This window comes from Tursiops truncatus, chromosome 21 (genome assembly GCF_011762595.2).
Source record: "Tursiops truncatus isolate mTurTru1 chromosome 21, mTurTru1.mat.Y, whole genome shotgun sequence".
NCBI lineage: Eukaryota > Metazoa > Chordata > Mammalia > Artiodactyla > Delphinidae > Tursiops > Tursiops truncatus.
This window is the reverse complement of record NC_047054.1, coordinates 5396724-5422016: the sequence shown is the minus strand read 5'-3', so window position 1 is coordinate 5422016 and position 25293 is coordinate 5396724. Positions and strand designations below refer to the sequence as shown.

The following is a 25293-nucleotide window of genomic DNA, read 5'->3' as shown; positions in this document are numbered from 1 at the left end:
AAAAGATATCCTAATAGAACAATGAGAAGGTGTAGTTATATACCACATATTTTGAATGAAATTCAGTTACTTGAATTTTGAAAATGGTTTTAATGGGCTAGAAAGATATAAAATGTTGAGCTATTGTGCTTTTTATAGCAACTAAGTTCAGTGTATGACTATGGTTATAAAAATATGCCATGTGAAGGTCTCAATCTGCCGCATCATTTTCCTGACAGAATTTGTGTGTATTCTTCATTTCTAAAGTCATTATCTGAAGATAAAAGTCTGAGATTGAAAACTGTCAGCTCAATCATTTAGGCTTCTAATACCCCAGTCTAACAGTTTACTGAAAATTACTATGGAGAAAACTCAATCACCTCCTTTGAGTGACATTATTTATACCTCACTTAACCAACTTCTTTAGTGATATTATGGTGTGAACATTTAATGATCCACCTATATTTCCAATGTGCAAAGAGACTAAAGTTTTATATGTGAAAAAAATCACTTGGAGTGTATAGAGCCTTAGCTTACACTATATAATTTGGTTTATATAATACTATATTTCTAGGTACCAAATTCTTCTGATTAGTTAAAACCACATGAAATAAAATGTGCTAAAATCAAATTAAATTCCTTGGAGTTTTCCTTTTTGGTTTCCAACTTAAGTGCATACTAATCCTTCCACCACATGCTTTTCTATTTCCTAATTCCTTGAACCTCCATGCTCTTTTCCTCCTTAGGATAAACATCTTCTTAATGAAATTACCTCAGATGTTGAGTGGGAGCAACGGAGCCGGTTCCATCACAGAAGGAACACGACATGATGTGGAGGGTGGAGAGTGTTGTGCGTGCCACGGGGGCTGAACATATGGAGAAGTGTTCGTGCGAAGAAACTCAGGCAGACGTGCCACGGTCATAGGATGCAGACTTCATCGTGTAGGCAACTGGCGAGCCAAAGAAGTAGAAATAACTTTGCATTAACTTTACAATCATTCGCTAATGCGTACATTATTTAAATGTACATATTTTGGCCATATGTTTGGTCTTATAAAGCTGTGCAATATTTTAATTATTATTATCTGTATTTCTCCTTTTAAAAATTACATTGAAAAAACAAAGAAAAGAGAGTAATTCTTTTTCTCCAGCAATTCATAGGTAAGTGTTTTCCAAAACACTATGGTTTGTTGGGGTAAGTCATAATGTAAAAGAAACCACTTTCTGGGACTTCCCTGGTGGTCCAGTGGTAAAGAATCCACCTTCTAACGCAGGGGATGTGGGTTCAAACCCTGGTCAGGGAACTAAGATCCCACATGCTGTGGGACAACTAAGCCTGCGTGCCACAACTACTGAGCTCATGTGCCTCAACTAGAGAGCTCGTGTGCTGCAAACTACAGAGCCCAGGCGCCCTGGAGCCTGCGCACCACAACTGGAGAAGAGAAAACCTGCACGCCGCAACTAGAGAGAAGCCTGCACACCACAGCAAAGAGCCTGAGCGTGGAAACGAAAGATCCCGCGTGCCTCAACTATGTCCTGACACAGCCAAAAGAAAACCAAAAAAGATCATAAATAAATCTAAGAAAAAAGAAAAGAAACCACTTTCTGTCTAAATAACAAAATAATCTAAAACTCCAGTCTTCTTAAAACCTGGAACAGCACAGAAAATTAGCATAGAATGAAGTTTAATGAGTAAAAACTATATATAGTATGTTGCATCTTGCTGCAGTAATTTGTTTTGCCAGGTGCTATGGTAGGTAAATGAATATACCTTTTCTTGATTATGTCTGCAAAACAACTGATATGACTGTTGCTCACCAGATTTTATCTCAAAATGAGATAATAGATTGTTGATTCAAAGCCAGAAAGTCAGTCAGGCTAATCTCAATACCAGACCTGAAATAATAAATCTCTCCATTGTACAGGAGCTCATATCTGGCTGATGAATTTCTTTTAATCTTTTTCATACTTTATTTGTGTCATGCCCTTGATTATGGCTATCTGAGCAGTAATAAATGGCTTCATTAAACAAGTAGCTAATTAACTAACTACCTAGATACCAATAAACAGTTGAACATAGAAACCAAATATGTTTAACAGAATTTAAATAAAAGTAGAGTTAGCGTCATTGTTTCTACTTTCTTGCCAAAGATTAATGACTTCATTCATTTATATAAACAACTGAGACTGTACTATAACCACTTTGAGATTGGGGAAAAAATTAACAGAGGTGTCGAATGGTCAATTTACAGGCAAAACTACCAGAGACAACTGGCTTTTCTACAGAATCTATCCTGATACCATTACTAGTTTCTTTTTTAACTTGAATTGTATCTCACTTTTTGGGATTAACTCATAAATGTCCAGCTGCTTCCACTGAGCTACCGCTTACTAACGTATTACTTACTATGTTCTTAAGAATTGGGATGCATTGATAAGTTAGATTCTTCCTACAACTGTTGTTTTTTGTTTTCTTTTTTTTCCCCCAGAGACTCCTTCTCACCAGGAAGAACTGTATCTCTATTTCTAACTGCAGTCTCAAGGCTAAATCCTTAACTTGGTCTCTGCCTCAAGTAGATGCACATTTGTTGATTCGTTTATTTACTCATTCACTTAGTAATTAATCCACAAATATATGGAAGTAGTGGTGGGAGAGGAGGGTTACAGACTAAGAAGTCCATGTCCTCAAAGAGCTTCCGATTTGTGGGAAGCCGTTAATTGTGAAAATGCAATGTAATGTTTAAACTCAGATCTTATGTCTAAGCTCAGTTTGATGGGGTGTGGTTGTAGGGCTTTTTCTCAAAAAGTGTAGCATCTAAGATGTTCTTTGATAGGAGTTAATAGCCTAGGAAGAGTGCTGGGGGGAAGGAAGTTATTGCTGCTGTTAGAGAAGGAGAAATCAGATGACAAAGGAACTCTCATGCCAACCTCCTGAGGTTGAATTTTATCCTGAAAACTAGCTCAGAGCTTGGGCAGAGTAGTCTAAAGGACTTCCAATAACAGCATGATCAGGTTTGAAATTTAGAATGATTTGGAAACTTGTTAAATGAATATTAGTTGATTAATTCTAAGATTATTTGATTGATCTGATCACATTCTGATTCCTTTGACCACCCCTGAGCTCTGACATTCTGGTTAGCTTCATCCCCACTGTCATCTCATATCAAGGATCCCACTCTCCCAGCACCACTTCATATGTTTCCAGGTCCCTACTTCAAGGACCTGAACCCTAGTGATTCTTTAATTCCATCAGGATTGATAATCTACTGATTCTAACAGCTTTTCAACCTCCTTCACCACTCAGATCTTCTGATTTCTGTCTTTCCCCAGTTTATATTAAGTGAAATAACCATCCCCTTCCCTCCCCTCCATCTGAAATAGCTACCAACCTGCTTAATTCTCCCTCTCTTTTAAACTTCCATCGAGGCTGTTGAAGAAAGACATGGAGCATGGCTGGCTAGTCTCACCTTATGTTGGTGATCTTTTAGTGCTGCCTGGCAATTCTATTTTATTCTTTCTATTTTACTGCAAACATAAAAACAATCAGGAAGGAACCTCCATGGTCCCACCCATAACCACCAAGCTAAGTGGCTCTGTAGCCGTCCGCCTTTGCTCCTGATTTGATGGATGAGTTGTCTCCTCCTAAGTCAACCCCTTCCTTGTGCACTGCATTCCATCACTTTGTTCACAAAGTTACTGCTCCAGAAATTTTCTCCCACTCTCTCTACAGGATTAGGTTTTCTCTCTGCTGGATCATTTCCATCGGCACACAAACATCCTATACTGTCCTGAAAAAATAACTCGGCATTGATCTTGTCTTCAACTCTGTCTTTTTGTGTTCTGTTCCCTTTTACTGAAGAATTTTCCCCCAAAGTTGTCTGTATTTGTTGTCTCCTTTTTCCCTCCTCCCTTTCTTTCTTAAACTCATTCCAATTAAAATTTCACCCTCCTATGCCGTTAAAATAACTCTTGTCAGTGACCTCTAGGTTGTTATGTCTCCTGGTCATTTCTCCATCTTTATTGACTCAAACCAGGCCCCTCATTTCGAACCATTCGTCACAACACCTTTTTGGAAACACTTTAGTTAGTGGAGAAGTTGGGTGAAGATTGGTAGGGGGTAGAGGACTGAAGCAGTGAGGGGAATAGCTTTGTTTTTAATGTGTTCATCAGGAAAACACACTATGGTTATATAATATTTGCTTATTTTCTAAGGTCACCTAAGAGACAACAGGATGCATTCTTGACCAATCAAAGTCAAATCTGATTTGTATTTCTATCCCCTCTGTGGACAAGGTCAGTACCTGTGAGGTGTCTTTGATTTCATTTAACTCCTTCCAAATTGTACAGTTTTAGTTTTTAATATATTTTAGTGAAATACATTTAAAACCCCATGGCATATTATGATTATTGTTTCATACAATCAATATTCAGTTGGATTTACCACATAATACTCTTTTGCATTACTCTGTATTCCTTCTTGCATTTCCTTATTTGCAACCGTGAACTTTATATTCTGATCAACTCACTTTAGCATTTCTTTAGCGTGCTTCTGCTGGTGATAAATTCTCTGTTTTTATTTATCTGAGTGTACCTTTATTTCATCCTCTTCTTTTTTTTTTTTTTTTTTTTTGTGGTACGCAGGCCTCTCACTGTTGTGGCCTCTCCCGTTGCGGAGCACAGGCTCCCGACGCGCAGGCTCAGCGGCCATGGCTCACGGGCCCAGCCGCTCCGCGGCATGTGGGATCTTCCTGGACCGGGGCACGAACCCGTGTCCCCTGCGTCGGCAGACGGACCCTCAACCACTGTGCCACCAGGGGAGCCCTCATCCTCTTTCTTGAAGGCTATCCCCACTGACAAAATTATAAGTTGGCATACTGGAATTTCAGCACTACTTTTTCCTTTGGTTTCCATCATGTCTTCTAACAAGTCAGCAGGTGGTTCATCCCTTGCTCTTTTGAAGGTAATTTGCCATTTTTTCTCTATGTGCTTTAATATTTTATCTTTATATTTGGTTTTCAAAATTGTTAGTATACTATTCTTTTGTGTACATGTAAAACTACTTATCCTACATGTGTATCCTGCTTCAATTGATTTTTATGTTTCAACAGTTTCGGAAATCTTAGCCGTTCTATTTTCAAATTTTCTTCTGTCCTATTCTCTCTTTTCTACTGGAATTACCATACCTTTTTGTTAGACCTACTCTCTGCATTCCCTATGTCTGTCACCTTCCCTTCCATATTCCTAACCTTTTGTATCTTTTTGTATTTCTTTATGTATATTCTTCACTAATTCTAGCTCTCACTAATCTGCTCTTAAATCTGCCTATTAGTTTCTTAGTTTTGCTATTATTGGTCTTTTTTTTTCAACTCTGCTTTATCTTCTTTTATATTTTACACTTATCTGTCCAATTTCTTCACCCTGTCTTTTGTTTACTGAAACACAAGGAGCTAAATAATTTTTAATTCCCCGTGGATCTGTTTCTACTGACATTTAATTCTGCTTTTTAAAAAAAGGTTTCTTTTTGTGTGCCAGGGCATTTTTTATTGTGTGCCAAATATGTTCTTAAAAATTACAGCAATAAATTGAGAGTAGTCATAGAACTTGAGAAGATTCTCTGGAGGGATTCATCATAACTCTTAGAACACAGCTCAATGGTGTACAAAGCTAAGCGCATAGGGTTCCCACACCCCACTCCCATTTGGAGGACCATGAACTCTAGTGTGTGTCTCATGGAAGGTCTGTGGAGCTTCTGAAAGTTCTATTCAGCTTCCTAACCTCTCAGCCACCTTCTCCAGAATCAGCAAATGCCCATGATAAAACAGGTCTCAGATCTTGGGTTCACCATTTGGAGTTGATGAAAAAAGAATTAAAAAATTCGGAATTAGAATACAATGAGACTTCAAGCGTCTGTGCAGATTAAACCACGACCACTTTCGTTTTAGCTCTCTGACACGTTTAGGAAAATAGTTTTGATCTTTTGTTTATATATTTGGTCCGACATTACTGGAACTGGAGACCCGTCCATTGCCTTGGAACACTTTCTCCTACTGGATTCCAGAGTAGCCACTTGTACTTTTACAGCCTTTTACCCTGCTCACACTATTCTTCTATAAATGACTAAGCCTCCCAAGCTCATTCTGTGGCCTCCTTCTCTGTTCACACTCTCCTTAAAGGTATTTGCCTCTAGCCTCATGGCTTCAAAGAGCTTGTGTGGTCTGACAACTTCCAAATGTGTACGTCTAGCTAAGTTTTCCCTCCTGACCTTCAGATTCATGAACCCAATTGACTGTTCAGCATATTTGGATACCAAATAACATTTCATACTAAATATGCTCTACAGTGTGCTTCTAACTCTCCACCCTAGACTAGTTCCTTCCCCGGTCTTTCCTATCTCAGGCAACTCCATGCTTCTAGTTGACTGAGCTGAAGAAGCTGTGCCGTGCTTGATCTCTCACTTGCTCTTAAACTTTACATCTTGAACGATCAGTGATTTTATCCAGAACACCCAGGCCATCTCTCTACACCTCCTTTGTAATACTCTGCATTACTGTAATAAATGCCTAACTATTCCTTGTGTCCACAGCACACTCTCTTCCACTCCTTGATCTATTCCACACTCAGCAGCCAGAATGATCATTTTAAAAGTCGCTAATAAAACTGTTAACTTTTTCCAGTACTTACAGGCACTATTCTAAGTACTCTGAATAAGGGAACTTTTAAAAACTTCATACAGCCTTTTCAAGTAGTATCATGAAGTCTCCTCAATTACAGAGGAGGAAACTTAAGAACAGAAAAATTGAGTGACTTCCCAAGGTTATACAACTGTAAGTAGCAGAGCTGGGATCTGAACCTGACAATCTACCTTTCCATCTCGGAGTAAATCAACAGCACCATCTGTCTCTGTGGTCTATGTGATCTGCCTCTGTCCCCTCTCCAATCCCATCTCCTACCACTCCCTTCCTGGGTCACTGTGTTCCAGCTGTAATGGTCTCCAACATACCAAGCACACTTGCATCTCAGGGCCTTTGCACTTGCTTTCCCGGTGCCTGGAATGTTCTTCTCTCAGGTATCCAGATGGATTGCAAAGAATCACAACCCTTACAGGATTCTCAATCTCTATAGATTTAAATTTCTCTACAGCACTGATCACCACCTGACCTGTTTTTTTGTTTGTTTTTTTTTGTGGTACGCAGGCCTCTCACTGTTGTGGCCTCTCCCGTTGCGGAGCACAGGCTCTGGACATGCAGGCTCAGCGGCCATGGCTCATGGGCGCAGCCACTCTGCGGCATGTGGGATCTTCCCGGACCGGGGCACGAACCCGTGTCCCCTGCATCGGCAGGCGGACTCAACCCCTGCGCCAGCAGGGAAGCCCACCTGACCTGTTTTATATGTCCTCAAGGATGGCAGAGACTTAGTCCCATTTGCTCATTACTATATCTCCTGCGCCTACTATAGCATCTGGTACAAAGGAGCCATTCCAATATTTGTTGAATGCATGAATGAATGCATAACCAATTTACTTGGCTACTTAATGATGGTTTTGGGTATAGCACAGAGCAGAAGATGTCACACCTCTGTACTGACTACCTTCTGTGATGGAGTACACAGGAGCGGGCGGGGGTGGGGGGCACGTGAGAAGCAGCATTTTGATGGAATGAGGTCAAGCCCTGGCTTTGTCATCAGTGAGCTACGTCATCTTGGCTAATTGAATTCATAGCCTTGGATCTCCATTCCTTAGCTTTAAAATGATGTATTGAGAGAAATGCTTATTTAGGGACATGATAAATGATAAACTATGTCAGAATTTATGTGGTTATGGAAACCACTGGTAGAAAAATCAACTTAGTATATAGCGATAAGTTCTCAACCAGGGTTACTTTTGAGCCCGGCATCCTCAGGGGAACTTTGGTAATATCTGGAGACACGTCTGGTTGTCACAGCACAGGAGGGTGAGGATGAGCTATTGGCATTTAGTAGGTGGAGGTCAGCACTGCTGCCAAACATCCTACAACGTACAGGACAACCACCACTACCCCCAGCAAAGATCTATCCAGCTCAAAATGTCAAAAATGCTGTAGCTGAGACACCCCAGAATGGAGTAAATGGGGCTGCTCAGGTATTAGGATGAGGCCAAGGGAGAAGCTCAAAGAACGTGAAGACAGGGGCAGCTAACATAAAGTAGAAATACATCCTATTTACATACAGGAACAAAGATTACTATCTTCCGGAACACTGATAGCAAGAATATCAACACAGAGGTGGGTGGCATCATGCTTGAACTTGGAAGACAATGACCACAGATGGACATGAGCTTATCTGAGAGTGCCTCAAACTAGCTTCCCTAGGGCATTTTGTGATTACGCACATCCCGCCCCATCTGTTTCTAACTGCAGTAAAGACCATGCTCTGTTATATCATTAAGGTGAAGACCATCAAATTTTAGAGGAAATAATTACACAAGATGCTCCATAGAAGTAATCTCCACTTTTTGGCACCCAAGTCTATCAAGCATTGATGAGGCAAGCAGGAAACCTAATGAAAATAATACAAGGAAATCTTTTCATCAACACCCATCCCTAATGTCTCAGCTATCAGGGCATTGTTTTTGCTTCTCTAGGAGGAATCAGCATGGGCAGCCAACATAGGAAGCTCTGATTTTAAACAAGGCTAAGTAGTCATTTTTACCACATGACTGAAGCCAGTTAAGCGGTGCCAACCCTGCCCTAGTGAAGATGCAGTGGTTTTTAAATGTGTTTATATTATAGTTTCTGTCTCTTTCATGCACAGGCAAACGCCCTCAGAGACACCGGAGTAGGGCGTTCAGTGTTTGTGATGTAGCCATTTACTTTTTTTTTTTTTTCCCAAAGGAACATGCACAGAAAAATTTATGAGTTTAAATAGCCTTGCTTTATTGGCAAGGATAGCAATGGAATTAATTTGATGTTTTGCAATGACTCCCTCTGTCTCAATGTGAGTAAAAATTACCATTTTATAATGCTGTAATTGTTTTATTTTATCTGTAAAGAGAGTTAAAGATGAAAATGACTTTCTACTATGTTCTCTAAAATATCGTGGTGAAGAAGTTAATAGAATCCTGTGATAAAGGATGAACCTCAGGGTCAAAAATCCCATCAGGGCATATTTATTGAGGTAAGCAGATTTGCGTGATTGGCGTGTGAAGGGCAGGGACAGGATATCCTCTTCATCAGACATTATACATTGCTTTCCTCATCGTGAACATAGTAGAGTTACACAAAGTGTCCTGGCTCAAACACTTAGAGGATCAGAAACTGAACCCACCCTTCCATTAGGTTCAAAGTGAAATGGTCATACAAGGAAACTTGTAATGTCCTGTCTAGAGAATGGGGCCAGATAATGAGGCTTTAAAACATGGCCTGGTAGCACTGGGAATAGGTTAACTACTTCTGCAAGGTGCAAAGGAAACATAAGTGATCTAAATGCTGGAAGAAAATAAAGCTTATTTGCAGGATTGTTTATATTAGAGTGGGCTCAGTCCTTTCTAACTCTTCAGGTAGAATTTCCACCTTGCTTCCTTGGACAGAAAAGCTCAGAATAGGAGCAGGCATTTTACTGGTGCTTTGGTGCTTGGCAGGAGTTCAATAAATAATTACATTTTAAAAATCATTGAGAAAGCACCTACTTTATGTCAGGCACTGGCTAGGAGATATAAAAATACAAAATAAGGACATGGTTCCTGAACTCCAGTAATTTAAAATGGAGCTACAGATGAGAGATCCACTAATTACGGTTTGCAGTGGTTGGCAAATTATGGACCATAGGCCACATATGACCACTGCCTATTTTTGTAAATAAAGTTTTATTGGAAAACAGCCATGCCCACTCACTTATGTTTTATCTATGGCTGCTTTCACACTACAACAATAGAATTAAATAGTTGCAACAGAGACCTTATGGCTGTCAAAGTCTAAATTATTTACTCTCTGCTCCTTTATGTAAAAAGTTTGCTGAATCCTGGCCTACAATGTCACATACATGGAAATAAACTTTATAAACATTATCACAGTTAATTCTCACCACTGTCTATTCAGATAACTACCATATTATCCTTTGTAGATAATAAGACTGTAGCTTAAAAGATTAAATATTTTAAGGTCTCCATGTTATATAAGCCGTAAGTGGCTGGTCTTGAATTTGAAACCATGCAGTCTGATCTTATAGCCCATGCTCTTTACAGATGTCCAAGAAATTAATTTTCTTCATTTTCCTATAACTGAATTAAATTTCCCACTTGTGTTTCCTTTCTCTTGTTGGCAGAATTTTATTCAGTTTTAGCCAGTTCAGAATTTGCCCTCTTCTGTCTTCAACGGTTTGACCTCTGCTATGGCAGATTGATAGCCACAATGGTCCTCATTCTTCACACTTGCCATATCCATGCCCTTTATCACGTAACTTTGCAGTGTATTCCCAAGAGTGCTCTGACTCTGAAGAAATGTCCTTAACCATTATGCCTCAGCTGCCAAAGAGCTGACTAAATAAAAACTCCCAACCAAACACCAGTGGAACTTTTACTTTTCATGGTTACACAGATGAAAAGATACTGTCATGAGACAGTACCTTCAAATTTCAGAGTATACAGTGGTAGGTAAGCCAGAATACCAGATTGGTTTTATTTAGCCAGACCATAACTCAATCAATGTATTTAAGACTTTTTCTTCCATCATGGTGGAGTAACTGGTATAAGATTTAGGTACTTGCCCTCTCACAATAAGCTACTAGGGAAATAGAAAAAAATATAGAAAAAAAAACCCCTGTTTTTAGACACTGGGCAATGGGCAGCACAGCACTGTGATCCCTGATGAAAGAGGAACAAATGAGTTGAGCGCTACGATTCCTCCTTCTTTCTGCTGAAAAGCACTTACCTTCCAGGAAAACAAAACTCAACACTCTTTAAAGGAAAACAAAACAAAAAACAAACAAACAAGCAAAAACCACATTCAGAACATCAATGTCATTTCATTAACACTATCTACCACCAAATCAAAAATTTCCAAGAAGAAAAGTTTTGCAATTAAAAATGGGAAGAAGAAGAGAAATATGAATCATAATCTCAGAAAATCAATCAATAGAAACAGGTCCAGAGATGACAGTGATAACAGAAGTAGAAGACAAGGACTTGAAAGCGCTTATTACACACGTGCTCAAGGATTCAGAGAACAACATGATCCAAATAATAAGAGAAGTGGAAGATATATTTTTTAAAAATAAATGGAAATTCTAGAGAAGAAAAATACAATATTTGACGGGAAATTTTAAATGGATGGGCTTAATAAAAGATTGGAGCCCTGGGGAGGTGGGGATGGTGATGTGATGAATTGGGTGATTGGGATTGACATGTATACACTGATGTGTATAAAATTGATGGCTAATAAGAACCTGCTATATAAGAAAATAAATAAAATAAGATTCAAAAAAAAAAGATTGGACATGGGGGGAGGGGAAGGACTAGTGAAACTGAAGACGCGGCAAGAGAAAAAATTCCAAAATGAAGCATAGAGAGAAATAGACGGAAAAACAGTTAACTGAGTCTCAGTTACCTGCAACAAAATATAAAGTGCTACATAACATAGAGGTCCAGAAGAAGAGGGGAAATGAAAAAAAAATTGAAGACATAATGACCAAAAGTTTACGCATGCAAAAATCGAAATAATCTCAAATATGATAAATAGATAAAACAACACCATAATCACAAAACTGAAAACTAGGGAGGAGAGAAAACATTAAAGAAGTGAGAAAAAAAGATAAACATGTTACCTATAGGAGAGTACAGATAAAAATGGCCACAGACTTTTAAGAGCAACAGTGGAAGCCGGGATCCAATGAAGCAACCATTCTACATTCTGAAATGAAAAGAGCCAATCTAGAGTTCTATATCTGATAGGTGTCTTTTAGAAATTAAGAACAAATAAATAATTCTTTAAACAAAATGAAAGCTGAGAGACCACCACTAAAAGCAAATACGTGGGTAAATATGTCAATGTCTCTAAAAGATCACCGACTGCTTAATTTTTGAAAAGTATGTTGAATGTTATAACTCATAATAACAAAAGCATGACAACACTGGCACAAAGGATAGATCATGAGGATGGGAAATCTACTGCTGCAAAGTTCCTTTCATCACATAAAATGGTGTGATATCATTTGAATGTAGGCAGTTATAATTAAAGATGCTTCTTGCAAATTCTGGAGCAGCCACTAAAAAGTCTTAGAATAGCCAGTAATTCAACAGTGGAGAAAAAGTATAATATCCAAAAATACTGAATCAAAAAAATATATATATAATAAGGTAGGAGAAAAAAGAAACAAACAAAAAATGTGACAAATAGAAAATAAATAGCAAGATGGCCAATTTAGGTCCAACCATATTGATAATCGATCCAATTTAAATGATCCAAATATTACAATTAAAGCAAACATGGAGATGCCTCAGGCTTTTTCTCCAGAGCATCCAGGAGTCATATTCACCTTTTTTGCTTCACGCTTCCCTCAAGGCACTGAGATGCTGCAGTTTAATCCTGATTGAATGTATCTGGATGAGAGAGAACAGCCATAGGAGGGACAGCAACAAGCAGTCTGGCTTGAGAGCCTGGTGGAAACAGATGACAATGCTGTTCCTTTGGGAAGCCCGCAGTGAAGGCGACCTGCAGGGCCCGCCAGTCCACACCCCAGTGACAGGGAGGAAGAGGCTGGTGAGGACAACAAGGCAAGAAGAGCTGAGGATGCTGCACAGATGCAGGGTACAGACGGGAAGGACAACTCGCACGAGCCTCTTTATGATGGAGAAGCAATGAAGTGGACATGGAAGGCCACAACCAGACCAGGGCCCGGGAACAACCCAGGGCAGGGCTTAGCAAACTAGCTTCCCTGGACAAACGCAGCCCATAAAATCTAAAATATCTTCTCTCTGACCTTTTACCGAACATGTGGCTTTCTGGCTAGGGAGATGAGGCAGCAGTTGCTTTGAGGCCCCTGGCCAGCTCCACACTTCCCCGCATACCCTGCAGCACTGCTGGTGGCCCCGTGTCTGAAATCACACACTGAAATCACTCCTGAGCTGTTGCAAGGTCCTGACCTCCCTGACTCCTCTCAGACCATCAGCCTGCCCTGAAATCCTTTGAGCCTGATCCATCTTCCTGGACAGTAATTTGCCCCTCGTTTGTCAGGTCTGGCCCCTCTCTACCTCTCTTTAATAAAGACATGGAAGCTGATCGAAATAAAATGCAGAAGTTGTCAGATGGGAAAAAAAATCAATTATTTTCTGTCCATAAGAATTCTACTTAAATATAAACAGATAGGTTACAATAAAAAAGGTCGAAAAAGATATAGTAGTCAAATACAATTCACAAAGAAGGAATGGCTATATTAGTATCAGAAAAAAGAGACTTCAGGACAAGGAATATTCCTGGACACAAAGAGGACATCTCATAATGATCGAGGGTACAAAGTAACAATCCTAAATGGGTATGCACCTAATAAAAGAGTTTCAAAATACATAAACTGAATAAAATAGAAAATTGACAATCATAACTAGAGATTTCAACAATCCTCTTTCAGTAAATGATAGAACAAGTAGACAAAAAAAAAAATCAGTAAGACTATAGAAGATTTAAACAGTGCTATTTAAATAGCACTGTTTAAATCTTCTACTTGATGTCACTGATATTTCTAGAAAATTCATTCAACAGCAGAACACATTCTTTTCAGATATGCATGGTAAATTCTTTGTAAAGCAAGTCTCCATAAAGTTCAAAAGTTTAAATATTGCACAGTATGTTCTCTGACCATGATGAAATTAAAAACAATAGCAGAAAGATATTAGTAAAATTCCAAAATACTTGAAAATTAAGCAACACATTTTTAAATAGCCAATGACTCAAATAAGTAATCACAAGGGAAAACAGAAAATATTTTGAAGTGAATGAAAATAAACACAGCATGATAAAATTTTGGAACTACAGCTAAAATGTGCTTAAAAGAAAATTTAGAGTTTTAATGTGTATATTTGAAAAGAAGGAAGTCCTAAAATCAACGATGAAATCTTCCACCTTAAGAAGTGAGATGAAGGAGATAAAACTGAACACAGAGGAAGTAGATGGAAGAAAATAATACAGAACAGAAATCAGTGAAATAGAACACAAATAATAGAGAAACTTAATAAAGCCAAAAAGATGGCTCTTTGAAAATATCAATAAAATTAAAAGTACCTTTAGCTAGACCACTCAAGGAAAAAACATAAGGCACAAATGACAAATAACAGGAATGACAGATCCTGTGTCAGCCAGCCTCAAGACGGCCCCCCCCTTATTCCTACCGCCTGGTATTCATAACTTGGGGAATTTCCCTTCAACCTTAATAGACATAACAAGCAGGACCAAAAGGATACTGTGAAAATGACCAAGTGTGACTCCCAAGGTTAGGCCTTGAAGACATGGTGACTTCTGCCTTTCTTGACATTAGATCATTCTGGAAGCAGCCAGGTGCCATGGGCCACAAATAAGAAGCCTGGTGGCAAGGTTCACGTGACAAGGAGCTCCTGCCAACAACCACAATCAATTTGTCAGGCTTGTGCATGAGCCACCCTGAAACTTGAAAGCAGATCTTCCATTCCCAGTCAACCCTTCAGATGACCGTGGACTTAGCTGATATCTTGACTGCAAATTCATGAAAGAGGCTGAGACAGAACCACCCAGCTAATTCCACTGGTTGGATGCCTCACCCAGAATCCAAGGTCCCATGAGAGATTTTAAACGTTTGTTTTAAACTTCTAAGTTTTTGTTTATGTAGCAATAGATAATACCAATTCTACAGAAGGATAAACAACTTTCTAACAACTTTATGCCTACAAATTTAACAACTTCAAAGAAATGGACAAATGCTTCAAAAAACAAAAATTACCAAAACAAAAACTACCAAAATTACCAAAAATTACCAAAACTGTGACAGGGAGAAATGGAAAATCAGAAGAGTCCTAAATCTATTAAAGAAACTGAATTCATAAATAGAAACATTTCCACAATGAAACTTTAGGCCATGATGCTTCACTGGTGAATTCTACCAAACATGGTAGGAGAAAACAATACGCATCCTACACAAGATCTTGGAGAAAATGGAAGAAAAGAACATTTACCAATTCATTTCACGAAGCCAGAATAACCCTGATATCAATCCCTGATTAAAACATTGGCAGAAAAAGACCAATATTCTTCATAAACATAGACGTAAACATCTTTAACAAAAAATAAATTGAATTCTAGTTTAATATTGATTATACAATATAGTGAGATTTAAAAATAAATCTCATCTAGGTATTACTCCATCAAAACATAAGTAAAAAAATTTTTTTTAAGTCTACACTGTGTGGAAACATGATTCCAAATTATAGGGGATAGCTAACACTCAGGAATTTTATCCATAAATCATTGTGATACACACCATTTCACCAGTGGGGTAAGTTTAACCTGTGAGGTTACATCAGGACAGCAGGTAAATATCTGACCAACTCTACAGTATTTTCCACCACACATCTGCCCAACTCTTATCTGACAGTATTAAACGATATGACTTTGGAACTCTTCTCTCTCTAGTGCTTGAGCTTAAATAATGTCTCTTTATATGATGATGAACTACATCTATACAACATATTGCTATAGTTTCAATCACAGTATATGAGGCTAGCAAAACAATTTCCCTAAAGAAACTTTTGAGGATAAAAGTCCAAAAGTAAACTCAGTTGACATGAAGACTGACAACAGGAAAAGCTGAATTTTAATAGTCAGAAGACTTGGCTTTCTGCAGGATTAAATATATGAGAATTGACTATTAACATAATTCGAAAGGTATATTATTGAGCTAGAAGCTGGGGTTGTCTAAACCCTCTATTCTCATCATGAGGGAAGTTAAAATATTCTTTTGTTAGCGTAAGAGTGATAACAGAAGGCTGTAATCATCTAATATTCATGCCTATTACAGTTTAAAGCATAATGTCCAACAAGATTTTTTAAAAACATGTTGGGAGTTGATATAATCTAAATTTTTTTACTTTATTTTCTCCATTTTTAAAAAGATGATATGTTAATATTCACTTTAATGGTTACTTAACTGTTGGCTTCGATTTTCAATAAAAACCTGCTATTTTAATTGCCTGAACCCTTCACAATCATAAGCTCTGCGGGTTGATCCCACACAGGCAAAAATGTGAAATGGGATCCATCCTGACAGCCTGCTTCCTATCAGCCTGACCCAGGGTCTGCAGTCCATCCGTTAGATTCCACTTAAAGAACTAAGGCATTGTCTTCAGGAGACCAGATAAGAGCAAACGTGGAACTTGAGAGACGGAACACATTAAGCAATGATCATCTAAAATTCTGTGAATACAGTCATTTTCGCAGAGGAGGAAAGACGAAAATGACAGTACCTTCCTCATGATCCCTGAATGGCCAGGTTCTGTGGTGCAGGTACACACGGGTTAGGGAATGTCTGCAGGAAAGAAGGAGATGAAGAAAGACAGGGAAGCTTGCTTCCTTCAGAGCTTTTCTGCACTCAAAAACGTCCTACCACTGTGTTGAAACTGAAATGTTTTGAAACTGTTTCAATGTGTTGAAACTGTGTCCAATACATTTCTGCCTTCTCTTCTGGAGCTATGTGAAGTCTACCTTTTCCAAAAAGTTTTCCTTGGTTAAAGATTTCTGACCCTGTTTTGTTTTCAACAGTGTTTATGTGTTCGATTCTGTGATTTGAGTTTACTTCTAGGAATTGCTTCTATCTAATACTTGCCTCAACTAGATTAGGAATTCCTGGAGTGCATGCATCAAGTTACCTTTTTAATTGAATTCCCAAATAGCATCTACCATGAATTCTACATAGAAATATTAAATGCTAAATATTATAAATACCTAGATCAATCACTAGCAAATTCTTTTTTTTGCCACTAACCCATTTTCTCCTTCCGTCATTGAAACACCATACGTTTTTCTTTATCTCCCTTATTTATGTATATATATATATAGATTTTTCCTTTCCCTGTCTATAAACATTTATAATTTTCCATCATTTGTTTTACTTTTGAATTTTATTTATCTATTTTTTATACAGCAGGTTCTTATTAGCTATTTATTTCTTTATGTATATTTATATTCTTTATATCTTTATTGTTCAGAAGGAAATATTTGAGGAACTCTGTCCTGTATCCTGCTTCTCCTTTTTCCTGGTGTCTGTCCAAGTTTGAGGCCTGAGGCCACACTGACAACTCCGCAGCGGTTTTCCTGCATGCAGGACACAGGGAAAAGAGAGACAGAAAGCAGGACTGTCCTCGGCTTAGTATAGCAACAAGAATGACATGAGCTGTGAAAAGTAAAAGCTGTCCTGTCACCAAGAATAGGGGTTTCTTCTGATGGAGAAGAAATAGCACTTTTTATTGAGGGCTAGTGGTGGGTCACAAAGTCCCCCAGAGTACGTGTGTGTGTGTGTGTGTGTGTGTGTGTGTGTGTGTGCGCTAGTGTGTGCTATAAATTAGCCTCAGAGTTTGGCTGTAGCACACTATTAATTCCAGGGAGCTTTCTAGAAATCCCAGTGATAAAAGTTTTCCATCACGCGCGTGGAGAAATGGCTTAGCATCACCAAGCTGCCTCCTTACAGGTGTAGATAAGAAGGCTGGCACCACGAAAAATACATGGACCCCACTTTTGACTTCCTTGCTGCCTTCAGGAGAGCAAAGATCAAAAAATAAAACAGACTAACTGCTCTCACCTGGGGATGGATTCCTCCATTTCTCTTTGGGGCAAAAGAAAAGAAAAGAAAAAAGAAAAGAAAAATCAAGATGCGGCAAAATTAGAAACATTTCGCCTAGTTTTCAGGGGTTCCCTCCCACTTTACTCTCTTCTCTTGGTCCTGCAGTGCCCAGGGCCCTCATTCTGCCTCGTGGCTGTCCTCTGAACCTCAATATTATCTTTCCTTAAAGAAAACTTCCTTCTCTCTCTCAGATGTTGAGACACACCTGGCATCCAAAAAACTTGACTAAGACAGTTGCTTGTTGATCCCTCAAATTGTAGAATTGAAATTGGTTGGGGAAAACTATTTGGTAGAAAGGGACCCTTTTACACTAACTTGAAGACAAAACCACACTCTAATTTACTATTTTTCCTTATCTCCTCTGGAAGCTGAGGCACAGGGTTTCCTCGGGCTGCTCTGAATTTTCAGTGTAGGAGTTGGAAAAGTCCACAGCTCCAACCACTTAGAGAAGCTGCATCATTTCACGCATCTTCAGTGCCTGCTTTATCTTGATCCTGACAATGAATATTAAACCCTTTTGACTTCCTAGTTCTGGGCACCTCTCCATAGGAACAGCTCCATTTAGCTGCTGGGAGGCAATCCTCCATGGGCCGCTTGTATTTCTGCCTATCCTGAGAGGAGAGGCACTGATGGCCTTCGTCCCAGAGCCTCTTTCCAATAATGTACACAGCCCTGGAAGGTAGAGAAGGTGTCTCCCTCGAGAGCAGAAGGTAGAGTTGCCTTCTGACAGGTTTAGTTCAGAGAATGTCCCCGATGCAGGGCGGCGGGTAGGCAGGTGAGTTTGCAGCTCATGATGAAAGGTGGGGTTTCCTAAGCTCAGGGCTCCTTGGCTGATAATTGTCCCTGTGGGACCTGGAGGCACGGAGAACAGGTGCACACATGCAGGTCATTCTAACTCCTCTTCCACGAGCAGTAAGGTTTCTTGCCTCTGACCCAGGAGTTTCCTGTCTTCTGCCAGATCTGTGAACTTGTGTTTGCAAAGTTGCTACCTTGCAAGTTGAATAGAATCTCAGACACTTCACAGTTTTGATACAGTTTCCTTCAGACTTTTCCTAATGACAACTGGAAAAATCTCCCTTCCCAAATTCTAAGGAATATATAGTTCAGGTTCGTTCAAGAATCATAATGTGATGGAAAAACTAGATAGGCCACATACAAAAGAATAAATTTGGATCCTTGACTCAAACCATACACAAAATTAACTCAAAATGGATCAAAGACCTAATTGCAATGGTTAAATTCAAAAGCTCTTAGAAGAAACACAGGAGTAAATCTTTGTTACATTTGATTTGACAATGGATTCTTGGATATGAACCAAAAAACACAAGCAGCAAATGAAAATTAGATCAACTGGATTTCATCAATATTAAAAACATTTGTGCTTCAAAGGACACTATGAAGGGAGTGAGAAGACAAGACACAGATTAGGAGAAAATATTTACAAGTCATATATCTGATAAAGGACTTGTATCTAGAATGTATAAAGAACACATACAACTCAATAATGAAAAGACAACCCAATTAAAAATCTGAATAGAGCTTTCAAAGGAACTGAATAGACATTTCTTCAAAGAATATATATATTCCATATATATACATGAATAATTACACAGGAAAAGATACTCAATATCATTACCTTCAGAGAAATGCCAACCAAAACCACGGATGCCGCTTCACACCCACTGGGATGGCTATAATAAAAAAGTGAGATAGTTACACGTGTTGGTGAGGGGGTGGAGAAGTCAGTACCCTCCCATGGCTGCTGGGAGTGCAAAATGGCCCAGCCTCTTTGGAAAATGCTTTGGCGGTTCCTTAAAAAGTTCAACAGAGCTACCACATGACCCAGTAATTCCACTCCTAGCTGTGGACTCAGAATAATTGGAAACAGATATCAGATATTTGTACAATATATAAATGTTCATTGTAGCATTATTCACAATATCCAAAAGATGGAAACAACCCAAGTGCCCATCAACAGATGAGTGGATAAACAAACTGTGTTATATCCCTACAATGGAATATTATTCAGCCATAAAAAGAAGTGAAATGCTGAGACATGCTACAACATGGATCAACCCTGAAAATCTACGTGAAAGAAACCAGCCACATAAAAACAAATAAGATGTCATTTACATGAAGTCAAAATAGGCAAATATATAAAGACAGAAAGTAGATTAGTGGTTTCTTAGGGCTGGGGATGTGGGAGACTTGGGGATATGACAGATGAAGGGTACGAGGTTTCTTTGGAGGTGATCGAGTGTTGTAAACTTGATTGTGGTGATGGTTGCACAACTCAGTAAATATACTAAAAACCATTGAACTGGACAGCTTAAACAGGTGAATTTTATGGTATGTGAATAAAACTATTAACAAACAAACAAAGACAAATACAAAAATAACTCCAAGCACTCTTTGCTTCCGTAGAGCACAAGCCATGCTAGCTAGGTTCAGCCAGTGTCCACACAGGGAGGTGACATGTCACTCTCCTCTGTGGTAGCAAATCCACCATCTATGAATGTTTCCACTAAAGCCCCCCTTAGATGGGGAAGGGAGGCAAACACACAGCATTTCCACCACTCACCCGATAATTCTTTTCCTCCCTCCAGATCTGTTTCTTATATAGAAATGAGAAGGTAATGGTACCCACAGAAAGATGGAGCATAGATTATATATAATTTTTGGCTCTTTTTAAGAAAATCCTACATATATGTTTAAACTTTTTTAAGATTATGTGTGAACTTGATACATGTTTTCTTCAGCTGCATTTCTAAGATAGGGAAAGTCACATTTAATACCGAACTACATAAATTCTTTGTAGGCCTGGTTTTCTCAGCCTATTTTTCATTAAAAGCAGGCCTGGTTCAGGAATATTCACATTATTCAACACTGTTTCCAATTACAGTTTTGTGTCATAATTGGCTGATATTATAGAATTCTATGCAACTCTATTTATCTGCAGAAGAATGTTTCCAGCTTAATTTGACCTTTCTGTAATTTCCTCCTTTACTCTGAAGTCTACATAATGTATCAACCCATGAGCTCAACTTGAATTCTGTCTTTTAATATCACTACAAAAACTGTGGTTGGCAAGAGGAATTCCCTTAACGATCTGACAACATATTTGTTGTAAAAGAAAAAAAGAGAGCATTTTCTGATTCCTCCATTTTATGAAATTATGGCATTAGTAACCTTGCTTGGATTTTCTTTATGTATGTTCTTGCCACAGAGAACAGGTAATTCATAATGTTGCTTATTATTCTGATGATGTAATTGTATCATCACAAACCCTGATCGACCACAAAATAAAATTGATCCTAGAGTCTAAAAATTGGCAAAGAAAAGTGTTTGAATATTAATTATTTGATAACTCCAAAACCTTCTTTCTCAAACATTTTTCAAAATTCAACTGGTTAATATCAAGTTATTTTTTCACAAGCTGCCCTTGGTAATAGGAACGAAGAAAACAGTGGAGAACAGAATAAATATTCTTGCCCTCATGGCTCATTCAACGCAGAAAAGAGGAAGAAATAAGAATAAGAGTACCACCACCAAAGCATCAACGGCATGAACTTCATAAATGCATTGATGCTGAAATATATAATAGGAAAACTTAAATTAGGTTTATAGAAGGGAGTGTGGAGGGAGATAACAGAAAAGACATTACTAGAGGATATTTAATCTGGAAGTTTTAAAATTAATTTATTATGGCGGTTTCATTTGAATTCTCTGTCAGTCAAAACACTATTTAATAACTTTGGCCATCTTGTTTGCTGGAGAATTTAGGAGAGTCTAGAGCACATTTTTTTTTTTCACGCATTGTTGTGTCCTGCTACTATTTCCTGGGGAAGTTTCTGGCTTTGTCTTTAGACCTCCAGGCGCCTACCTTAATATGGAAGATTGTTTCCACTCTGCCATGCTGACAGTTGGGAAGCTATAAAGTTTACAGTTGAGCCCTATATGGGTCTAAATGTAATAATTTAGACCTCAAGATAGCTAAATTGTATGGAGCACTTACTATGTCCCAAGAGCAAAGGCCTTAAATATTAGCTCAATTAATTGCCACAAGATGCAGATGAGACAGGCACTACTGTCATTTTCATTTTACAGATGAGGAAACGGAGGTACCAAGATGCTGAGTAACTTGCTAAAGGTCACTTAAATGGCGATGGGAATCACCACCTTGTGACTTCACACTCCTAACTTTTCCATGGCACTAAGTCACAGAAATTACAGGGCAGTTTGGCTCACCTGTCAACTGAATTTAATTCCCTTGCCTTTTCTCATAGCTCCTCAGTTTGCCTAGCCTATGGCTATTTTAACAAGAGAATTGTCTTGAATGACGAGCACGCAACATTAAAAATCAAGGGAAGAGGGAAATGGAGTGGAAAGAACAACTTATAGGGTTTCCTACTGCTTTTAAAAGCAAGTTATTGGATGTAGTTTAACATTTTAAAATCCCAGTCCCTTTAATACATAAAAGGCCTGAAATTAAAGCAGAAGTTTTATTCTTAGCAGCAAACATGGAACCATCATCAGCGTTTGGGTTCACATTATTTTATTTGAAATACTATTTTATGTGGTAGTGAGTAAAAATGAAATATGATGATGAAATGGATCTACCAGAAATGTCCTAAAAACCACCAGAACTTTCCCTAAACACATTCTCTCAGTCGAGTTTTTATTAATTCAGAGAAACCAGTTGGACTTCCCAATTGTTGCTGGCAGGTGGATGACAAAGGATCATAATATAATACAGCTGTCTAACATATATGTTGTCGGAATTATTATTTAATGCTTATTAGGTCACCAGATGGTTCAGCCTGCTAGGGATGACACATCTTTCATAGGTTTTATTTCCTCATAAGGAAAATCATGCAGAATTTGGTTACTTTTCTGTACTTGGTTCACTTTTTGGTATTTTTTTCTCACTTGGAATAAGTTTCTGAAGCTTGGCATGAAATGTCTGCTTTGAATTCTGAAATGATTCCGCTAGGTTTGTGTAGATCACCTGATGGATAAATTGCAGATCACATGGATTATGTGTGAATTGTGGGTTTTCCTTTAAAATCAGTTCGTTAGAATTAGCAGAAAATTAACGAAAACATGATGCAGGCACAGGGTATGGCAGCGCTATTTGTAACAGCAAAATACAAGAAACACCCCCAATATCCACCATTACCGGAATGGCTGCATAAATGGTAAAATAAAATGAAGACTATCCTCATGCATTTCGATGTGTCATCCCGGGATGTGTTTTTAGATGAAAAAAAGGAGGGTTCAGAAGAGTGTTTATGATACTATCAATTCGTGTGTGTGTGTACACACATATTTGTGTATGCTTGCGTGTGTGCACACTTGCTTGTATTTTCAGAAAGCAACAGTGGAAGGTTAACCCCAAAGCACCTGAAAATACCCACCTACCTGGGAAGGAAGGGCACAGAAGGAGGCAGGCTTGGGAGCTAATGTTGTCTGAACATCTTTATTTTTTACTTTGACTTTGGAAAGATACTCCGTCTTACAAAATAATAAAACCAAAAAGAAACAAACAATCTATCTCCCACCCCAAGAAAATCTAAAACTAACTAAGAAAAATGTTGGTTGGCTGGTTGGAAACAAATCTTAATAATCATAGAACAATAAAGTGCTAAACAGTGCAGACAGGTAGATAGATGAGCCAATTTATTTTCATTGAGAAGAATTATCTGAGGAGAAAGTTAGCCTTCTCTCCATATGTCATTAAATTCTAAATCCATTACTGAGGTTTTGATATTTGCCATGAACAAGATCTAATACTGCAAAATGTGTTCTTGTCCTCTGGGTATAGGAAGAAGCTAAACAACACATGGAAATTAGACCAAATGGTTGTGGGATGATCAAAGCAGAGCGGGAAGGGATCCCTGTTCCTGTTTGCCTTCCTTTTACTGACTTCTCAAGTTTCTGACCTGTCAGGGTTATAGAATCTATTGTGTCATCAGATTTCACGGGTTTGTAAGGAGGATGACCCCTGAGGGTTTCCCCGTTGCCTGAGCATTGGTTCGCGGCTGTCATGTACTAGTAGGTGGGGATCCTTGTGATCTGTTTCCAGATGGATTGATAACTACTCCTCGGCTTGCTGAACTTCTCAGGGTTTGGAGGGTGATTCCTGATTGCCCAAACTCTTCTTCTAGACTTTGCCTGCCTTATAGAAACAACTAACAGCATGACTATTTTAAATGGGTTTGTCATTTTACATGTTACAGATTGTTCAAGTGAGTGGCAAAATAAAAAACGGAACAGCAAAAATATTGACTAGAAGCAGAACAATGGACAATTATGATATGGTAAACTGTACAGATTACATAGCTGTGAAAAGCTGGAAGAGCTGCCAGGAGAGTTCCTGGTAATTTAAAAGAGGTGAATTACTCTGAAGACAGTTGTGTCAGAAACAAACATGGTATATACATTGAGCTGCCAGAAGGCTGCAACTTGGAGAATCAATCACCTCAGTGCGCAAACCTAGTTTTCTTTTACTTATTTCATCGAAGTGAAATGAAGTGCCAGAAACTTTCTTGGAAATTTTCTGAATGAAATTGACTAGAAATTGGACTGTTCATTATGAAAACACAGCTGCTGCCATATTTTAAGAATTTTTTTTACTTGATTTTTCCCCAAGATAAACAGCAACTGTTTTTTGACACATTATCCTCTTTAATAATGAAAGAACTTTGATTCTAGTTATACTTAGAAAATGGTCACAAAAGGTAAAATGCCATCCATACTGCCGCTCTTTTCCATAACCATGGAAAGTTTAAACTCTTTGTTTAAAAAGTCAAAAGTAAAGTGCCAGGTTTTAATAAGTTTCTCTGGTCTAAACGTGGGAATAAATCAAAAACGTTTGGAACCAAAAGGATCCTGATAGTATTTGTTATTTTAAAATGCTTCAAGGCATCCCAGCAAAAAGGTTTGAAATTTGAAAATCCCTGGAGCCTTCCAAAGTGTTTACACATTCTGTTATCAGAATACAGAAACAGAGTAGTAGACAGGCTCACTTTTAATTTTACAAATTAAACTTGATTTCTCAAACACCCAACACCCAACTCTGTTTTTCAACACAGTGTAAAAATGTAATCAAGGCAAAAATTAATACATTTTATGAAATATAATGAGCGTCTGATTCCTGATGAATTTTATCAGTGATACTGTTTTTTATGTGCAATAGCTCAAAAACTTTTTATATCATGTTATTACCTCTAGTATCAATTATCTTCCTTTGAGTGTGGGGATTTGGAATGTTTATCATTTCCCATAAATCTCTTAATCCATTTCTAATCCCAGAGATTTATCCATAAGGACTAAATAGCAATTTGGTAAATATTCTGCCCTTCTTATCAGCTAAATGAAATGGACAAAGATAGCAGCCATAGGCGTTCTAAGAGCACCTAATCCAGTGACAGAGGACTCTCTAATCCTTTTGTTAATTTTGTATTATCACGAAACAGTAAGATCTAA

The 25293-nt window shown here is 38.3% G+C and overlaps 1 long non-coding RNA gene across 2 annotated transcripts in view; it reads right to left on the bottom strand.

Moving 5' to 3' along the window:
* The window catches only part of LOC141277496 (uncharacterized), a 141669-nt gene that overhangs the window by 99917 nt on the left and 16459 nt on the right, over positions 1 to 25293 (bottom strand). The window contains exon 3 of one of the 2 annotated variants that reach the window (XR_012328972.1): positions 19442 to 19496. This is a non-coding gene — a long non-coding RNA (uncharacterized lncRNA). Of the gene's footprint in view, positions 1 to 751; positions 990 to 19441; positions 19497 to 25293 lie in introns of those variants that run through there. The other variant, XR_012328973.1, reaches the window with a different exon arrangement.